Consider the following 17,633-nt stretch of genomic DNA (forward strand, 5'->3'; position numbering starts at 1 on the left):
GTGGCATTTCCCATGAAATGGAAATTCCATTTCCTGCACATGTCTAGCCTAGAATTCAGTTGGAATAATATATCTCTAGCACCTCTTAAACTCAGACCTTGAATCCCTTTGAAGCATAAAGGCAACAAACCACAATGTTCAAACTCGAATGTCTAAAATTTGGCCACTAACTCCAGGTTTAGGCAGCTGCCTAATCGGCCTTGTTTGAAATGGTGCTGAGCTGGCTGCAGCTCCTATTGATTTATTTGACTATATAATGTAAAGTGTGTGTGTGTGTGTGTGTGTGTGTGTGTGTGTGTGTGTGTGTGTGTGTGTGTGTGTGTGTGTGTGTGTAAATAATATACACACACACTGATATTCAGATATCACATGGAATCAACAGCAAAAAGAACAATCTGTGTCATAATTGTGCTTTCATAAATTTGCCAATAGATGTATATACAATTTTCTCAACACTTGTACTCTATGGCTGGAACCCAGTTGTGGTTTCTTCCTTCCCCTTGTAAAGCTTTCAAGCCAACTCCTAAAATAAGGGTTTATGACAGAAATGCTCTAGAAGCCAAACTAGAGTGATGCATGCAACATTTCCATTACAGTATTTTATTGTTTGTTTACAGTCCTTGTGATAAAATGAAGTATCTGATTTTCCAATGTCTAGTGAGTTTTATGAAATACGTCAATGCAGTGCATTGTGATGGCTTTGGGATTTTTTCCCCTTCTTTCTGAATGGACCTTTCACAGATCAAGAAACAATCCATTTATACTCTTGAAATGGTAATTTTAACTTTTTTCTTCAATGACACAGCATCTCTTTATCAGATGTAATTAGATCAATAACATTTTAGAGGCGAGATGCACAGGCTTGGGAAGCTTTTTATTACGTCTGAATTACAGTGTGCATAGACACTCTAGGTGCAGTGTGCTGTTCTTCTATTGTTGCAATCATGCTCCAGTAGACAGAGCATGGGACTGGGATGCTTGAAACCCAGATTTTATTCCCAGCTCTACCCTTGACCTGCTGTGTGTGATCTTGGGTGAATGACTTCACTTCTCTGGGCCTCCATTTCCATTCTCAGGTTATTTGTAGGGCCCTACCAAATTCATGGCCATGAAAAACGAGTCACAGACCATGAAATCTGGTCTCCCCCATGAAATCCGGCTATTGTAGCGGGGTTGTGGTATTGCTACCCTTATTTCTGCACTGTCTTCAGAGCTGGGTGGCTGGAGAGTGGCAGCTGCTGGTGGGGCACCCAGCTGGTAAGGCAGCACCTCCACCAGCAGCAGCGCAGAAGTGTGGGTGGCATGGTATGGGGGCGTCACTTTTTGGAGTGGCAGGGCTGGCCTTACAGGTGAGCAATGTGAGTGACCACCCAATTTGCTGTGGTCAAGGGGGTGCCGTGGTAACCCCCCCCTCACACACACACACAGAACCAGCCCAAAGCCCCTTTAATCCCTGAGCTCTGGGCCCAGAGATGGGGAGTGTCAGAGCTGGGGGTGCCACACCCAGGTGCTCCTACCTTGTGCCGGGCTCCAGCTGCTAGTCACAGCTGGTCTGGGGGTGGGGGTGGGGGGGAATGGACAGGGCTTCCTCTTCCCCGGCAGGCTGCTCCCAGGACCAGGTCAGACCTACTTCCGGGGGGGGGAGGGATAGCTCAGTGGTTTGAGCATTGGCCTGCTAAACCCAGGGTTGTGAGTTCAATCCTTGAGGGGGCCATCTAGGGAACTGGGGTAAAAATCTGTCTGGGGATTGGTCCTGCTTTGAGCAGGGGGTTGGACTAGATGACCTCCTGAGGTCCCTTCCAATCCTGATATTCTATGATTCTATGAACCTCCCCCGGCTGCAGGAAGCTCTACAACTGCTGGCTGGACCCCCAGCTCTGAAGGTAACGCTGCTGCCAGCAGCAGTGCAGAAGTGAGGATGGCATGATAGAGTATTGCCACCCTTCCTTGTGCACTGCTGCTTGTAGCGGTGCTGCTTTCAGAGCTTGGCGGCCAGAAAGCAGCAGCTGCTTTCTGGGTGCCCAGCTCCGAAGGAAGCAGCGCAGAAGTATGGGTGGCAATACCATAACATGTCACCCTTACTTCTGCACTGCTGCTGGCGGCAGTGCTGCCTTCAGAGATGGGCTCCTGGCCAGCAGCCGCTGCTCTCTGGCTGCCCAGCTCAGAAGGCAGCAGCACAGAATTAAAGGTGACATGGTATGGTATCGCCTCCCTTATTTCTATGCTGCTGCTGGCAGCAGTGCTGCCTTCAAAGCTGCGCCCAGCCTGCAGCCGCTTCTCTTTAGCTGCCCAGCTCTGAAGGCAACCCTGGCACCAGCAGAAATGCAGAAGTAAGGGGGCAATACCGTAACCCCCCTACAATAGCCTGGCAACCCCCCAGAGTCCCCTTTTGGGTCAGGACCCCCACGGTTACAACACTGTGAAATTTCAGATTTAAATATCTGAATCCATGAAGTTTAAGAATTTTAAAATCCTATGATTGTTAAATTTACCAAAATGGACCGTGAATTTGGTAGGGATCTAATTATTTAGATTTTAAACTCTTGGGGACAGCAATTGTCTCTTGCTACATGTTTGTACAGTGCCTAGCACAATGGGACCTTGATCTCCATTCGGACCTCCAGGTACAACTGTAATACAAATAAAAGCTATACTGGCTCTTAGTGCGTGATATTTAAATGCTATTTCTAGATTAGTCATCTCACAATGAGCTGGAGAATTTTCAGAAATGATATCACTAATATAGAAATGATTGATCCGTCATTTCATTTTGAAAAGTAACCTTTTCGTGATGAGCTAATTCGGGGAAGTATCTCTTCAGAATACCACCCCTTTGCAACATTCAGCAACAGGAGCAGAAAAGTCCTGACATATTACTTTGGCAGGTAAGGAACTTTGTAGCTATAAAGTACCACCAAAGTCATCACTAATAAAATGATAGTTAACTGTCATTGGTATACATGTACATGTATACTGTTCAATTTATACATTCTGTGGGTGAAATATATCTGGGAAGTTGCTCAACCAAAAACCTTGAGATATTGACATTATCTTAGTGCAGGTCAGTTGGCAGGACATTCAAATAAGGAAGGAAACCAGTCAATTGTTACTTTAAAAAAAATCCATCCCATGCTCATTGGTGCACATAGTGGAAACTAATCTCCTTCATTCCTCACCGTTGTTTGCTGCTGCTTCCATCTGCTCTATGGTGTTAAGAGTGACTGACCGTTCTCCCCTCCCTGCTTAGGGTTCTTCATAACATTTATCTTGCCTGTTTTTCCTCACACCAATTGGTTTGCACTTGACAACTTCATGTAGGAGTCTGTGTTGTTATCTGAAGTACATGCCCCCCAACCTTCTGATTCTAGTGGAAAACGAGCTGCTGGTTTGTAATTTCTTGGATCTCTTCATTGGTGATGAAGTCTTTCCAACCAATGCCCAGAATCTTTTGCTAGCACTTTTTTTTAAAGTGACTAGTTTTCTAACATTAATAGATCTCTGGCTCGCACAGCTGTATGTTAGCACTAAAGGCTGGTCTTCACTATGGGGATATCAGCACTGCTGCAATCGATGCAGCAGGGATCGATTTAGCCGGTCTGCTGAAGACCCGCTAAATCAAAGGCAGAGCGCTCTCAGCTCGACCCCAGTATTCCAGTTCTCCAGGAAGAGTAAGGGAAGTCGACCAGAGAGCATCTCCCATCAACACAGAGCAGTGAAGACACTGGGGTAAGTCAACTTAAACTATCTCGACTCCAGCTACGTTATTCACATAGCTGGAGTAGCATAACTTAGGTCGACTTACCCCCATAGTGAAGACAAGCCCTACGATTGTTTGAATTTAATATCCTCAGTTTTGTTCTAGTGCTGTCTATCTTTGATTTTCATAGGTTGTTAAGTTTAGTGAATGTTATGGATGCATTTCCTATCCTTGATGATGCTTCCTTCTTGAGGTCTTTGTTGGCCAATATGATGCTGCCCAGGTAGCCGAACTGTTCTGCTTTATTGAATTTTTTGCTTTAAAATGTGATGTTACTGCTTGACATCTGTAGTTCAAGGATGTTTGTTTTAGTGTAACTAATTTTGAACCCTGCTTGGCTTGCTGTTTTTGCCAGGTTCTTTATCTTTGTGTGGTTGTAACTTTTGTTGGGTGTCACTCAGTATCATAATGTCATCAGCAAAGACTGGGTCTTCCAAACATTTCATCTATCCATGCTATACCTGTGTGTGTGTCAGTGATTCACTTTTTCATTACCCAATCTGACAATGCAAAACAGCAGGGATAAAATGCAGCCCTGTTTCCTGCCATGTCCACGTTGAACCACTCTGTCTGGTTTGTTCACCCTTACAGAGCACTTTGCATCTCTGTACATGGTCTTGATGATATTGATGACTTTAGATGGGATTCTATAGGACTGAAGAATATTCCACAATGTACGTCTGTGCAATCTGTCAAATGCCTTTTGAAAAATGAATACAATTCAGGATGAGGGGAGCCTACCATTCTATCTATTTTTCTATGATAGACCATAGTATGAATATCTCATCTACATATGTCAAGTATCAGGAGGTAGCCGTGTTAGTCTGTATCCACAAAAACAACAAGGAGTCCGGTGGCACCTTAAAGAGTAACAGATTTATCTGGACATAAGCTTTCGTGGGTAAAAATCCTCACTTCTTCAGATGCATGGAGTCATCTACATATGATCTCTTGGGCCTGAATCCAGCCTGTTGTCTAAGCTTGGCATCCATCGTTTCTTTCATCCTGTGTAGTATCACACAACAGAGAGCAGTGTAACTTCTCTCCAGTTATTACAGTCAGTAAGATCATGCTGTTGGGGGATTTTGACAAGGATTCCATGTTTCCACTGCTCAGGAGTGGTCTCTCTTTCCCAAACTTCACTGAACAGCTCTGTCAGTTTTGTTAAGGTGTTGGTATGAAGTGCATTTAGCATTTCTGCTGTGATTTGATCATCTCCTGCTACCTGTTGTTTTTCAGCTTCTTCACTGCAGCCTGTACTTCTCACATCTCCATTGGATCAATTTTAATGTCAAGTTGATCAGATTTGCTTGTGTTTCATCAAAATCTGGTGCTGAAGTGGGGCTGGGGCTGTTGATTGCTACTTTGAAATGCTCTGCCCATCTGGTTTCTGTTTTACTTCAGTTGTAGCATTTTTCTATCTTTACGTTTTATTGGCCCATTTCCTGGTTTTGAAATTTCCACACATTGCTGTAGTCGCTTGGTAAATGGCTCTGTGGTTTCCTATCATAGTAGCAGGTTGTTGCTTCTAAGCTGCTAGGTCTTCAATTTATCTGTTTCTTTCCTTGTGTTGCTTTTGATGGCTTTCTTGTACTTCTCCTTTGCTTTTTCCAATATTTTGTTGGTCTTAGCATTCAGGTGTTTTCATTTCAGAACTTTTCTTTCCTTAATGAGATGCCATGTCTCTTAGCTTATCCAGTCCTTGCTCCATCTATACTGATATCCAACTATGGGTTCTGTAGCCTAAATCACATTCTCTGAGTGCTGCCCATTTTTCTGCAGATCCAGTCTTTGTCTTCCTCTGTCTCGGGCAGTGCCTGAAATCTGTTTCCTAGTTCAAGTTGGAATTTCTTACAGTACTCTTGATTTCAGTTTTATACTGTTGATTTTGTTTATCACTTTCTGCTTAAAACCGATATTAATTTTAATGTCAGTTTAGCAATGCAAAGATTGTGGTCGCGTCTGACATCTGCTGCTTGTTATACCCTTATGTCTTGGACAGATGACCTGAATATTGAACTAAAGCAGATGTGATTGATCTGTTTTTTTCATTTTGCCATCTGGAAAATTCATGCTTCTTTATATGTGTCTTTGTGAGGAAACAGGGTGCTGACAAGAACTAGATCAGACAACACACACAATTCAATGAGTCTCTCACTGTTCTAGTTGTTGATTCCCAACCCATGTTTCCCCAGTGCTCTTTCCACTCCTTGGCTGTCCCTTTTTACTTCAGCATTAAAGTTGGCTGTGATAGGGTGCCACCTGCCTGTAGTGCCCTCCTGCTGCAGGCTGCAACATGACAGGTGTATCTGCCTCAGTTTCCCTCCATTAGACTCCCCAGAACTAGTCCAGAGCATCTTGCCATGTACAAATGTAGCCCCTGTGGGGTTCATTTATTACAAAAGTCTCAGGCACATATATCCTTACAAATCTATGACACTTTGGGGGTTCACCCAGACCAGTAAGGGATTGTGTCACCAATTCCCCTGTAACCTTGGGTGCTTCTGTTCTATGCAGCTTTGGCTCAGAGCTCTGGAACCAAAAAGCCTGCTTCCAGCAGAATGACCTCACCCTGGCTTCCACCAGCCTGGACAAGTTACTCCTTGTCAGGTGATACCAACAGCCACTCCAGTCCTGAGTCTAGTCAATATGGTCTCCTCTGCAGCACTCAGCTCCTCTCACTGTTGCATTCACAAAACCTTATCAAGTTTGCTGCTCATTTAATGAGACAGTACACAGCACCAGCCTGATAATGTGACTGAGGATATTCACTCTTCAGTTTGAAGCACTGCACCGAGATGGCTGTGTAATAAAACAAGATGAAATGTATTAATAAAGAGAAGATGTTTAAGTGACACTGAGGAGAAGGAATTGAGATAGAAGCATATTTTACTTGTGTTTGTTTGTAACCCCCTCTAAGACTAAACCCTAAGAAACTAGTGAGTTGGGCCAAACTGAGCTGGTCACACCAACTGAGATTCACTGAAAGATACCAGGGAGCCCCTTGCCTTCTGTCAGTGGGGTGTACTTAGGGTCACAAGGTCCCACAACCATAGTCCCGATGTCCCCCAGCATAGTACGGACATTACATGCAACTATAGGCTCAGTGTCCCTCACTGTATTCCAGCTCTCCAGTACAGTCCTCTCCTCTCCTTATAGTAGGACAGTCATCCCAGCCCTTCCAACTGGAGTGCAATCCTGTTGTTCGCAGTGGGATCCCCCAGAGCACTTCTGCTGGGAGCATCCTGGAGAAGAGCTCTGTGTAAGCTCGAAAGCTTGTCTCTCTCATCAATAGACGTTGGTCCAATAAAAGATGTTACCTCACCCGCCTTATCTCGCTAATATCCTGGGACTGACACTGCATACATTGTGTTTTGGTATGGTGTCAATCACACTTTGGAGGCAACTGTAGAACTCCTCCTCATCCTTATTGCTTTATCCCTCAGCTGGAGCACAGTACTGTATGACTGACATCTTTAGAAATCGGGTTTGGAATCTGGCATATATGATGCATTGGCTGATTGGTGTCCAGATGATGAGAGACTTTTCCACATAATCAGAGTGTTTGTTGTTACTACTACCTGAAAAAATGAAATGTTCCTTCTCTTGCTTGAAGTGCTTCTTTTCCACACCTCAGTCTGCTCTCCAAGGGCTAGAATTTTAAGTCGACAGTTGTCCATCTTCTTAATGATCTGTGGCATCTTTGGTGTTTGAAACGTTCTCACATTCCAATAACCAACTTTGATGCTGGCAGTAAGAAAATGCTTCAAACTGTTTGGGGTCCAGGCTTTGTTCCCCCCACCCCACCCCACCCCATTATATCTTAATGTGGTTGCCAGTCACAACCTGGGTAAAGTAGGGAAGGTAGAGTGCAAGAGTAACCACCTAGTTTCATTTTTTTTAAAAGCCACTGATTATAGAAACAGAACCAGACAGAGAACACTGCTGACCCTTGGTGCTGCATGAAAGCTTTCTCATGAAAGTCAATGGGACAACTCAACAAATATATGCTTTCAAAACACTTTTCAATACCAAGGGTTACTTCCCTAAATGATTCCAATGCAATGCTGTCTTTAGAGGCCTGGAAATACTTTTTGGTTTAATAACACAATTTAATACTTAAACAAAAATAAGTTGGAGTGAGAATTTTCAAAAATACTCAGTGTTGGCCTAACTCTGATGTCAAATACCATCAATTACCAAAGATTCTGAGTCCAGTTTTGAGTGCTTTTGAAATTCCCACTATTGAACTTATGTTATGTCCATAATACAAAACATCAAAAAGCCAAACAATTTTAAGCAGCAGTACTGGGAAAAGTTAGTGCTCATTTTTTTAAATTTCTGCAGTTGAAATAGATCCATGACTGAGCAGTATGAATTAAGGAGGACAGACACAGTGGCAATGAATTGCCTAGCTATTATTGGTTTCTATTGCAGCCGTGTCATATTTAAATACAACTTGATGTTTTAAAATTTCTTTTAAACATAATAAAACTTTAGGAGAACATAATAAATCAACTAGAGAACACAGATGCTGCTTAATATGGCAGTTTATTAAAGTTTGCAGTAACTTCTTTTTTACTCTGCCCTGGGGTGCCATGTGTCAGCATCCTGGAGAAGTAACTGCAAATGTTGATTCATTGCCGTATTAGATGACATCTTTACTCTCTGGCTGGGATTAGAGATATTGAATCAGAAGGATTTTGATCAGTTTTACCAGCACTAAACTGACACGGGGTTATAAAATTTTGGCTTCTTAGATTTTTAATCTGTTATGAGTCAGCATTGTCTGGCTTTATTTTTTTTTTCATATTGAAGTAGAAGAATGCTGTATTTTGTTCGATTAGTACAGATTTACATGGCTATGATACAGAGTCAATGAAGTGTTTATTACAGTACTGAATCTCTGATACAAAATTCAGCATGGGTAAATAAGCATGAATTTTTATTTAGGGCCTATTTTTATACTAATGCTTTCATCCTGGAGTCTAAACATATGCAAACACTAACTGATTTAAATTCTTTTCTTAATTAATCTGTAGGGACCTTTTTAACTTTGTTATATCTATAATGATAGATGAACACCTTAGGGTTCAGCCTGCCCTCATAAAATGCATACTGATACTGAAGTTGTTAAATACACAGTGATGTATTCCTGCATAACAGAAGCTTGAGTTTTCTGTTTGAACTTTCTAAAAGGAGTGTGATATCCAAGAACTCTGAGCAAGTACTTCAAATCTCATCTCCATGTTGGTGATTTGTACAAACTTGTTAGCAAGTTTACTTCTGGGGCAGTTCTGCACCACTGTGCAAGTGCAGAATCCATGCCCCGCCCCCGTGCAGATTTTTTCTTCTTCTCAAAATATAGATTCTGCTAGAGAGGTGCTGCAGTTACACCTTTCGCCTGCCAGGGGCTGCTGTGGCACCAGAAGAGAGGGAAGCCAGCAGGATAGGCTGCATTCCTCACAGTGGGGCCAGGTGAGGCGGCACCAGACAGACAGAGCAGGGCACCTCAGGCTGCTGGGGAGTCACAGTCTGTGGGTCAGAAGGGCTAGTGAGGGGGACAGACTGGGGCGCAGGCTGATGAGCTATTGGGTGACAACATTGAGCCAGGTGCTGATTGGGAGGTGGGCTGCCGAGCCACATGGGAATGGGTAGGGGGTTCCAGGGCCACAGGGGTAGGAGGTGCAGGGACACACAGGGACAGGGGCAGATGTGGCTAACTGAATGGGAGAGGCTAAGGGTCAGCCAGGGTCTGCATGGAGGAGGCTCCCTAACAATCCCCCCCCCCCCCAAAAATAACAAACAAGAAACAAACAACCCTGTTCTGTACTTCTCCCACCCATACCCAACAACCATCCAGGTTCATTCCCAGGCTCCTTCTTTCTCCCTCAGCTCTTCCGTTACCCTGACTCCCCCAAGCCTTTGCACTGCTTCTGAGGGTTAGAGGAAATATGTTTCTGTATTGTAGTTTAAATGAACTACTCAGAGTTCTCTATTAATATGCCTAGTAACAAACCCATTTGTCAAATAAACATTTCCTGAATGTTTTTCTTTTGGTCTGTATTATTACAGATATACTTGATGACAGGTATTTTGAAATAATTGAAACTGGTGAGCTTATATTGTTTTATTTTGACAAAATATGCAGAATTTTAAAATATTGTGTGCAGACTTTTTAAATTTTTGGCGCAGTTTCTTCCCCTAGAGTATGAGTTGCAGGATTTCACAGACTCTCAACACTTGGCATACAGGGCTGAGATTTTCAAAAGTGCCTTAGGAGCCCCTGGTAAAATTTTCAAAAGTGCCTGTGTGATTTAGGACCCTGTCTCATTTTCAAAAGTGATTTGGAAGCCTATGTCCTATTGATTTTCAATGAGACTGAGATTTCTAAATCTCTTTTGAAAATGGAACTTAGCCATTCAAGTCACTTAGGCCTTGCAATGCTGAGTGGAGAAATCATTAAGTAACTTTAAAAATATGGGCCCAAGTCACTTTTGAAAATGGGAATTATGCATTTTTGAAAATTGTACTCACCAATTGCATTGACCTGTGCTCCTAAATCACTTAGGCACTTCAAAACTCCCATCCAATAACATTAATGGCAATCTCCTGGCCAAACTAAATAATGTAGGCTGAGATATTCTGTTCAACAAACTCATTTTCAATATTTTTTCATTATAATTTTTCAAAGAAATAATGCCTCCCCCTCTCTTCCCAAATGACTAGATTTACTTCCTTCTTTCATCTAGCCACTTGGAAATTAAGGACTCTGATTTACTTCTAAAGGATATCAACCTGTTTTTTGTTTCATTTGTTTTGTATTTTTCCCTGGGAAAATAGAAACAGCTCTTGTTTTATGTTTTTTGCACTGGCTACTTTCAAATCTTGTGGACCAAGTGAAGCCATGTGGCATGCAATAGAATAAGTAGATCACATTCCAACTGTCATGTGAAAATGACAACACATTTCAGAAAGTCACTGCCTTCTATCTCTGGAGCTCCTTTATAATAAGAAAAAAAGTGTTGTCCCAAAAGCCACTCTTTCTGCTTCTTTGTCGAACTTCTTCCCTAGAACTTTCCCTGGCCTCCATCATTGCTGGCTTTCTAATACAAATTTAACACTGAACATAACCTCATAGACCCTTTTGACTTTTATTTAGCCTTTGGAAAAAGTATAGAGTAATCTTAATTTGTTATGTGATTTATGTAATCTATTTATTTAATATTGTAATCAGTTTAAAAATTAAACTAAAAACCTCTTTAGGATCACCCAGCTTAAACACACACATAAAAATAAATCGGAGTGTGATAACTTCATCAATTAAAATGATCTCAATACTACCAGGCCATTCCATCCCAGTGCCTCTTGCAGCGTGCATACCATTAAAATCTAGGCAATTGCTGATCTGCTAAATTGATGACTATCTACAACTTGACATTCTTGCTCTCAGAATGTTATAAAAGTTTGTAATTGGTCAATGAGATGTATGCTCATGATAAACTAGCTACTTGTGCCCCACGTGTCCCTTTGGCCTAAACTCACCTGGCTACTGTGTTCCATTATTCTGGTAGCCAATCTAGTGTCAGGCATGCCAAATTATGTACAAGCAGGTAGTGTTTTTGTGAGGGGGACAACTGTCAATCGGGGCTCAACAAAATCAGTTTGATTCATAGCCAGAAATCATTGGAAATCTGACAGGCGAATAGTCTAGCCCATTGTGCTAGAGAGAGATATACTTGGAAAAAACTATAGAGAATAAACATTTCTGGGAGTATGATGATTATAAGTTAAGAAAAATAAATATGTATTGACATGTACAGTATGCTGCACATATTTCTGATGGGGTCTGAGATGTGACCAGTCTAATATCTAGCAGTTTAATACTATGTTATATCTTCAAAGCATTTGATCTTCCCAACACCTCTCTGAGTATATTTACTCCCAATTTTACAGCTCAGGAGACCAGCAGAGAAAGATGAAGTCACTTTGCAAGGTGTCACAGTGAGTTAGTGGTAGCACTGGTATTAGAACTGGGGACAGCTCCTAACTCCCTACCCCATGCCTTTTCCTTCCACTGCCTTTGCATCCCTTGGGTGCTGGGAGGGGGTTCACTGTGGCATGAGACCTTTTGAAAACTAGAAAGTATGGAATCTTCAGAGAACAAAGAAGGTTTTGGGGAATGTTGTTTCCCCAAGGCAAAAACAAACCAAGTGACTTAGGCACAGATTCTAAAAGATATTTAGGTGCTTAAGCCCCCTTGATTTCAATGTGATTTAGATGCCTAAATACTTTTGAGGATTTGGACCTTAGTGACATTTCTATTATGGTACCACTGCCATCATAATAGGGCGCTATACAAAGAGCTGTATAATCTGTACTGCTCATACTCAGGCATTTTTCCAGTGGATATTTTGAGGCCATGCCAAGGGGGAAGTACCTGCCTTCAGTGAGGATTTTGTGCTATAGCTCCTGGTCTCCACATATTCCAGCAGCTGCCACTTATACTTGTCATCTTATAAAGGAATTAAATTGAATTTACTCATGCTTCCTTGTTATCTTTCTATTGCAAAGACCTTTATAAATTACTTTATTGTTTTGCATTATGTTTATTAGCATGAAATCTAATTGAAACTAACGCATATTGAAGCTGCTACAAAAGTAAGTAAAAATATGTGATGGGTGCTGAGTACTAAATAAATTGCTCTTTTTTTATGTGTAGTGGGGCAGTGGCCCCACTTGGGCAGACAAAGGATTAATAGCAGCCCTTGGAGTGGCTGCGCAGAACCCGGCCTATCATAGAAGGCTTAGAAGCAGCCCATCAGGGCCAGGCTGGGCCCTATATAAAGGCTGCAAAGCAGAAGAGACAGCGGTCTCTCCCTGACAAGCAAGGGAGAAGGACTGGCTCCCAGGGATAGCACCTTAGATAGAGCAGTGCTGGGCAGGTTCAGGGGAGCAGAAGGAAAGCTCCAGCCTGATACCTGCCAGGCTGAGGCCCCTGAAAGAAAGGGCTGCGAAGATGCAAGGGCCAAAGGGAAAGTGGCCCAGGGAGTGCCAGCAGTAGAGGGGAGAGAAGGAGGGCAGGACATGGCTGCCGCCAGAGGGTCCCTGGGCCTGGACCCAGAGTAGTGGGCAGGCCTGGGTCCTCCCCTCCCCCATTACACTGTACCTGGCCATGGAGGAGCATGGCCCGATACAGACTGTGGTTTGCCGTGAGGCCAGGGGCTAGACTTTGGGGCTGCAGTTGGCCACGAGGGCAGGTTCAGACTGTGGACTGCAGATACCTCCGGAAGGGGAGAGAACCAAGTGGGGCACAGCCGGAGGGCTGTGTCCAGAAGAGGACGCTGCAAGCCAGGGAGCAATGCGGGTCCCAGACAGCACAGCAGAGCAGGCAACGGGTGGGACACTACCTGCAGAGGGCGCTCCATGGCTAGAACGGAGCTAATTCCCAGAGCAACCAGCAAGAGGCACCACAGTGGTGAGTCTGCAACCCGTTACAGGATGAAATCCACCCTTGCACTGAAGGCCAGCACAAGGCGCTGACACTTACATCCCACTTAATCCCTCAAAATAGGGCTGAAGTGTGACTTAAATAGTGTATAAGCCTTCTTCACTAGAGTGAGTTTCACCCAATGACAGAGTGGGAAATCTTGCTGTCCTTTCTTGGACAAAACTACCACTGACTCCTTTTGTAAGTAGAATTATCATGGCTCATATTCACAGCTGGTTGAACCTTCATGATATAATGGTTACTTAATATGGAATTTCTTTAGACAGAACACACTACAGCCAGTGAACTCATTCTGTCACAAAAAAGATCTGCAAAAAGACCACATGCAGGTTAAGTAAAAGAAAATAGAGATGAACCCCTGGGGAACCACTGAGAGTGATAGTGTAACTTTGTAGGCATTTTTTAACATGCCTGTGAAAAAAATGAAAACTTGAGTATGTGAAAAGGGACATTTGCTGGGGTCAGAGTGCTGATGTGGGATTGACTGATGTGTTTAATGGCAGTGGATTGTGGATCTGATTAGCACCATGGAAGAAGCAATGACATTGGATTAGCCAGAATATACAGTATGCTAATTTATTAGACTCATTGACATTAAGACTAGAAGGGACCATTGTGCTCATCTTTACTGTTGTCTCATTTCAGTAGGTTAAGAGACAGGTTGAAATGCAGATAGATTGTCTCTAAGTTAGAAAGTTTTGGGTACAAGTCCAACACAAACACCCTCAGAGCTAAATTCTTCCCTTGGTGACGTCACTGAAAACTGAGTGCACAATGACAGAATTTGACCCTTTGAAAATTTGTTGTTAGTGTAAGCAAGTGTGGCGCCATTGATGTCAGTAGGTTTCACAAGATTTAAGTCATTACAGAAGTAGCCATTAGGTACTCCATTATTATTTTAACCTATGGTGACCTATTTTTAAAAAATGGATTCAATTTTTTGTGCCCACAATTCATAACAGATAGAAACAGCCATTAGACATTTGACTCTTTGCCTCCACAAGTCAAGTAATTGGATATATAAATGCTGGTGTCTGCACCTGCAAATAATTGTACCTACCCCCCCCACAAAAAAAAGTAGTTTGAAGCTCCTTTAAGAAACGTGGCCCATAATCATCCAGAAATTTTCTTTAATCATTGCATCTTTCATATTAAGAAAACAGGTTTTGTATTGAGCGTTAATTATGGAGTCCACAGTAAATACTAATGTACCATGAAACCCATGGAAAAATGGGCTGAAGCATTTTAACAGGAAGATCTCATAGAACAGTGTTTCTCAAACTGGGGTCGCCGCTTGTGTAGGGAAATCCCCGGTGTGCCGGGCCGGTTTGTTTACCTGCCCCGTCCGCAGGTTCGGCCGATCGCGGCTCCCACTGGCGACGGTTCGCTGCTCCGGGCCAATGGGAGCTGCTGGAAGTGAGGCGGGCCGAGGGACATACTGGCCGCCGCTTGTGTAGAGGCAAATGGGAACTCTTCAAATCCCACTCTAATATTTAGAGAGTCAAGGTGGGTAAGGTAATGTATCTTATTGGACCAACTTCCGATGGTGAAGGGACAAGCTTTTCTACAGAGCTCTTCTTCAGGTCTGGAAAAAGTAATCAGCGATGTTGCTGTTAAGTTTTTTTTTTTTTTTCTTTTTCATGTTAGGAGTCAGCTGCATATTGCTTAGCCTTTATTTTCAATGAAATAATTGTAATGTATTGGTTTATGGTTAAATCCATCCCAGTGCAGCGGGCCAGCACCATGCCTAAGCACCAGTTAGTTGGGCTTAAATAGGTAATAGGTCTTCTGCTTCCCTTCTGAAGGGGGGGATTTTGCTCTCTAAAGCACCATTGCTGTATAGTGAAATCAACAAAGCTCGGGGAGCTAACATTCCCCAAATAAATCTTCAGCTCAGTTTTAAACCAATCAGCAAAATCAAAGTAGTTTCCTTCTACAGAGCATTTTACCACTGAAAGGCCAGATAAGTGAATACTTAACAAACAAAAGGGGACCCTGTGATGGGGGTATTACCGTGATCCCCCTACAATAGCCTGGCAACCCCTTCCCCCACAGTCCCCATTGTGATGGGGTGTCCATTTCACACAGGACTGGAAGGGGTTAAGATGGCCGGGCAGGCCAATTAACTCCACAGGCTGAACTTGGAGGAGGAACCCCCAGGAGTAGGGAACTAATTGGAAGCAGGCTCAGGCGGACAGGAACAGGTGGGGCCTGAATAAAACCAGGTAGTTGGGAACAGAAGGAAGCTGCAGGGAAGTAGGTTGCAGTCATTCCCTTAGTGGAGGGAGTTGGAAGCGGCGGCCAGTACGTCCCTTGGCCCGTGCCACTTCCAGCAGCTCCCATTGGCCTGGAGCGGCGAACCGCGGCCAGTGGGAGCCGCGATCGGCCAGACCTGCGGACGCGGCAGGTAAACAAACCGGCCCAGCCCGCCAGGGGCTTTCCCTACACGAGCCCCAGTTTGAGAAACACTGGAGTTGGGAGACTGGCAAATCCAGAAAGGGGGGGAGCCAGGAAGGTAGGTGAAACCTCAGGGAATTAGCAGCAAGGAATAGGAGTGCAGACCTTTGCTGCTGACTGGAGGGCTCCTGAGATGGAATCTGGGGTAGAGGGCAGGCCCGGATTCCCCTCCCATCAACTGGGGACATGGCACAGGCCAGGCAGAGGACAGAAGACTGCCTGGGAGTCCTGGAAAGACTGTTACAGCTACCCCAGAAGGGGGAAACTATATGATGACCCGGCTGGAGGGCTGAGTCATGAAGAGGAGACTATGGTTCCTGGAGTGAGAAGGGTCCACAGGATGACTAGGGAGATGCTGCTGGAGGAAGGGGTCGGGGGCACAATGCCTGTCCAGAGCTAATTCCCAAGATGGCCAGTAGGAGGCATCCCTAACGGTGAGTGAGCCCTGTGGCAGACACATATAACAAATGACTAAAAACTGAAGATAACTGGGCTTGGATATCAGTCACTCTAAGTTTGATTTCATTATTAATATTGTAAGCCCAAGAAGCCTCAATATCACACAGCAGGTTATGGGTTCAGCCAGGAATATAGCCTAGGTCCTCTGATTCCTAGGTTGGTATCCTATCTTCCTGCCCACACTGCTTCTTTATAGCTCTTGAGGTTATGACTCTGTGGGTTTTTTTGTTTGGCCCATGATAAATAGAGAGACTACTTATAATTCCCATGGGGATTTGAGTTCAGTGCTCAAGATTTCAGTTGTTTTTGAACCTAGAGGTTTAGGCTGGGCCCATCTTCATAATTAACAGAACGCAGTGACCTAGTTTTGGTATGCCCATGTATCAAATCACACAGGTAAGGTAAGACCAGCCGTATTGTATGTTGTTTTGTGATGGCGCCTATCTAGGCTGACAGAACTAAAAGCCTAAGTCTCTACAATTTGAGCCAAAGAGCCAGGCTAACTAGTCATGAACTGTAACCAATTCATATCATCTGTGGATTGAGCATAGAGGGAGGGATGTGCACAGCACAATGGTTACAATTTTTTTCAAGTATATTAAAATCAAACCATTAAAATCTAATATAAATATAGAAACAAAAGTTGTTATGAGGAAATTTATTAAAATCCTTATACTGGATAGTTTAGGGCTTTTTTCTTCTTCTTCCCTTAACTGTCTCCCCATCAGCAGCACTGGTAGAACCATCTGTTATTCTGATTATTATTAGTAGAGACTGACTCAAACGATTGTGATATTGTTCACAGCCAATGCTAGTCCTATTCAGCTCTAGGCACCTCGGGAAGTATCTGAAGCTGCTAGCTCCTCTGTGGATGAGAGAGACGTATTCAGCCTTTCAATTAATATTTTTCTTCAGGAAACTAAATGATTTGGAGAGCATTAACTTTCACTAGTGAAAGCATTTTAAATGAGAGAATCTGAACTACAGTGTGTGATGATATGAAGCAATGTATTAGCTTTATTTTTCCTATGGCCTTGTGCAGTGTCCAGGGCCGGCTCTAGGCACCAGCAAAACAAGCTGGTGCTTGGGGCGCACATTTTTAGGGGCGGCATGGCCGGCGCCAGAATGCCGCCCCTAAAAATGTGCCCCGGCCGCCCTAACTCACCTCCGCTGCTGCTGCCACGGCGCGCGAAACAGCTGATTCGCGCGCCGCTACTCCCCCTCCCTCCCAGGCTCTCAAACCTGGGAGGGAGGGAGGGAGGGGGAGATCCCGAGCGGCCGCGGCGCGCGAAACAGCTGTTTTGCGTGCCGCTGCTCCCCCTCCCTCCCAGGCTCTCAAACCTGGGAGGGAGGGAGGGAGGGGGAGATCCCGAGCGGCCGCGGCGCGCGAAACAGCTGTTTTGCGTGCCGCTGCTCCCCCTCCCTCCCAGGCTTGAGAGCCTGGGAGGG

This window comes from Emys orbicularis, chromosome 10 (assembly GCF_028017835.1).
Source record: "Emys orbicularis isolate rEmyOrb1 chromosome 10, rEmyOrb1.hap1, whole genome shotgun sequence".
NCBI classification, from domain to species: Eukaryota; Metazoa; Chordata; order Testudines; family Emydidae; genus Emys; species Emys orbicularis.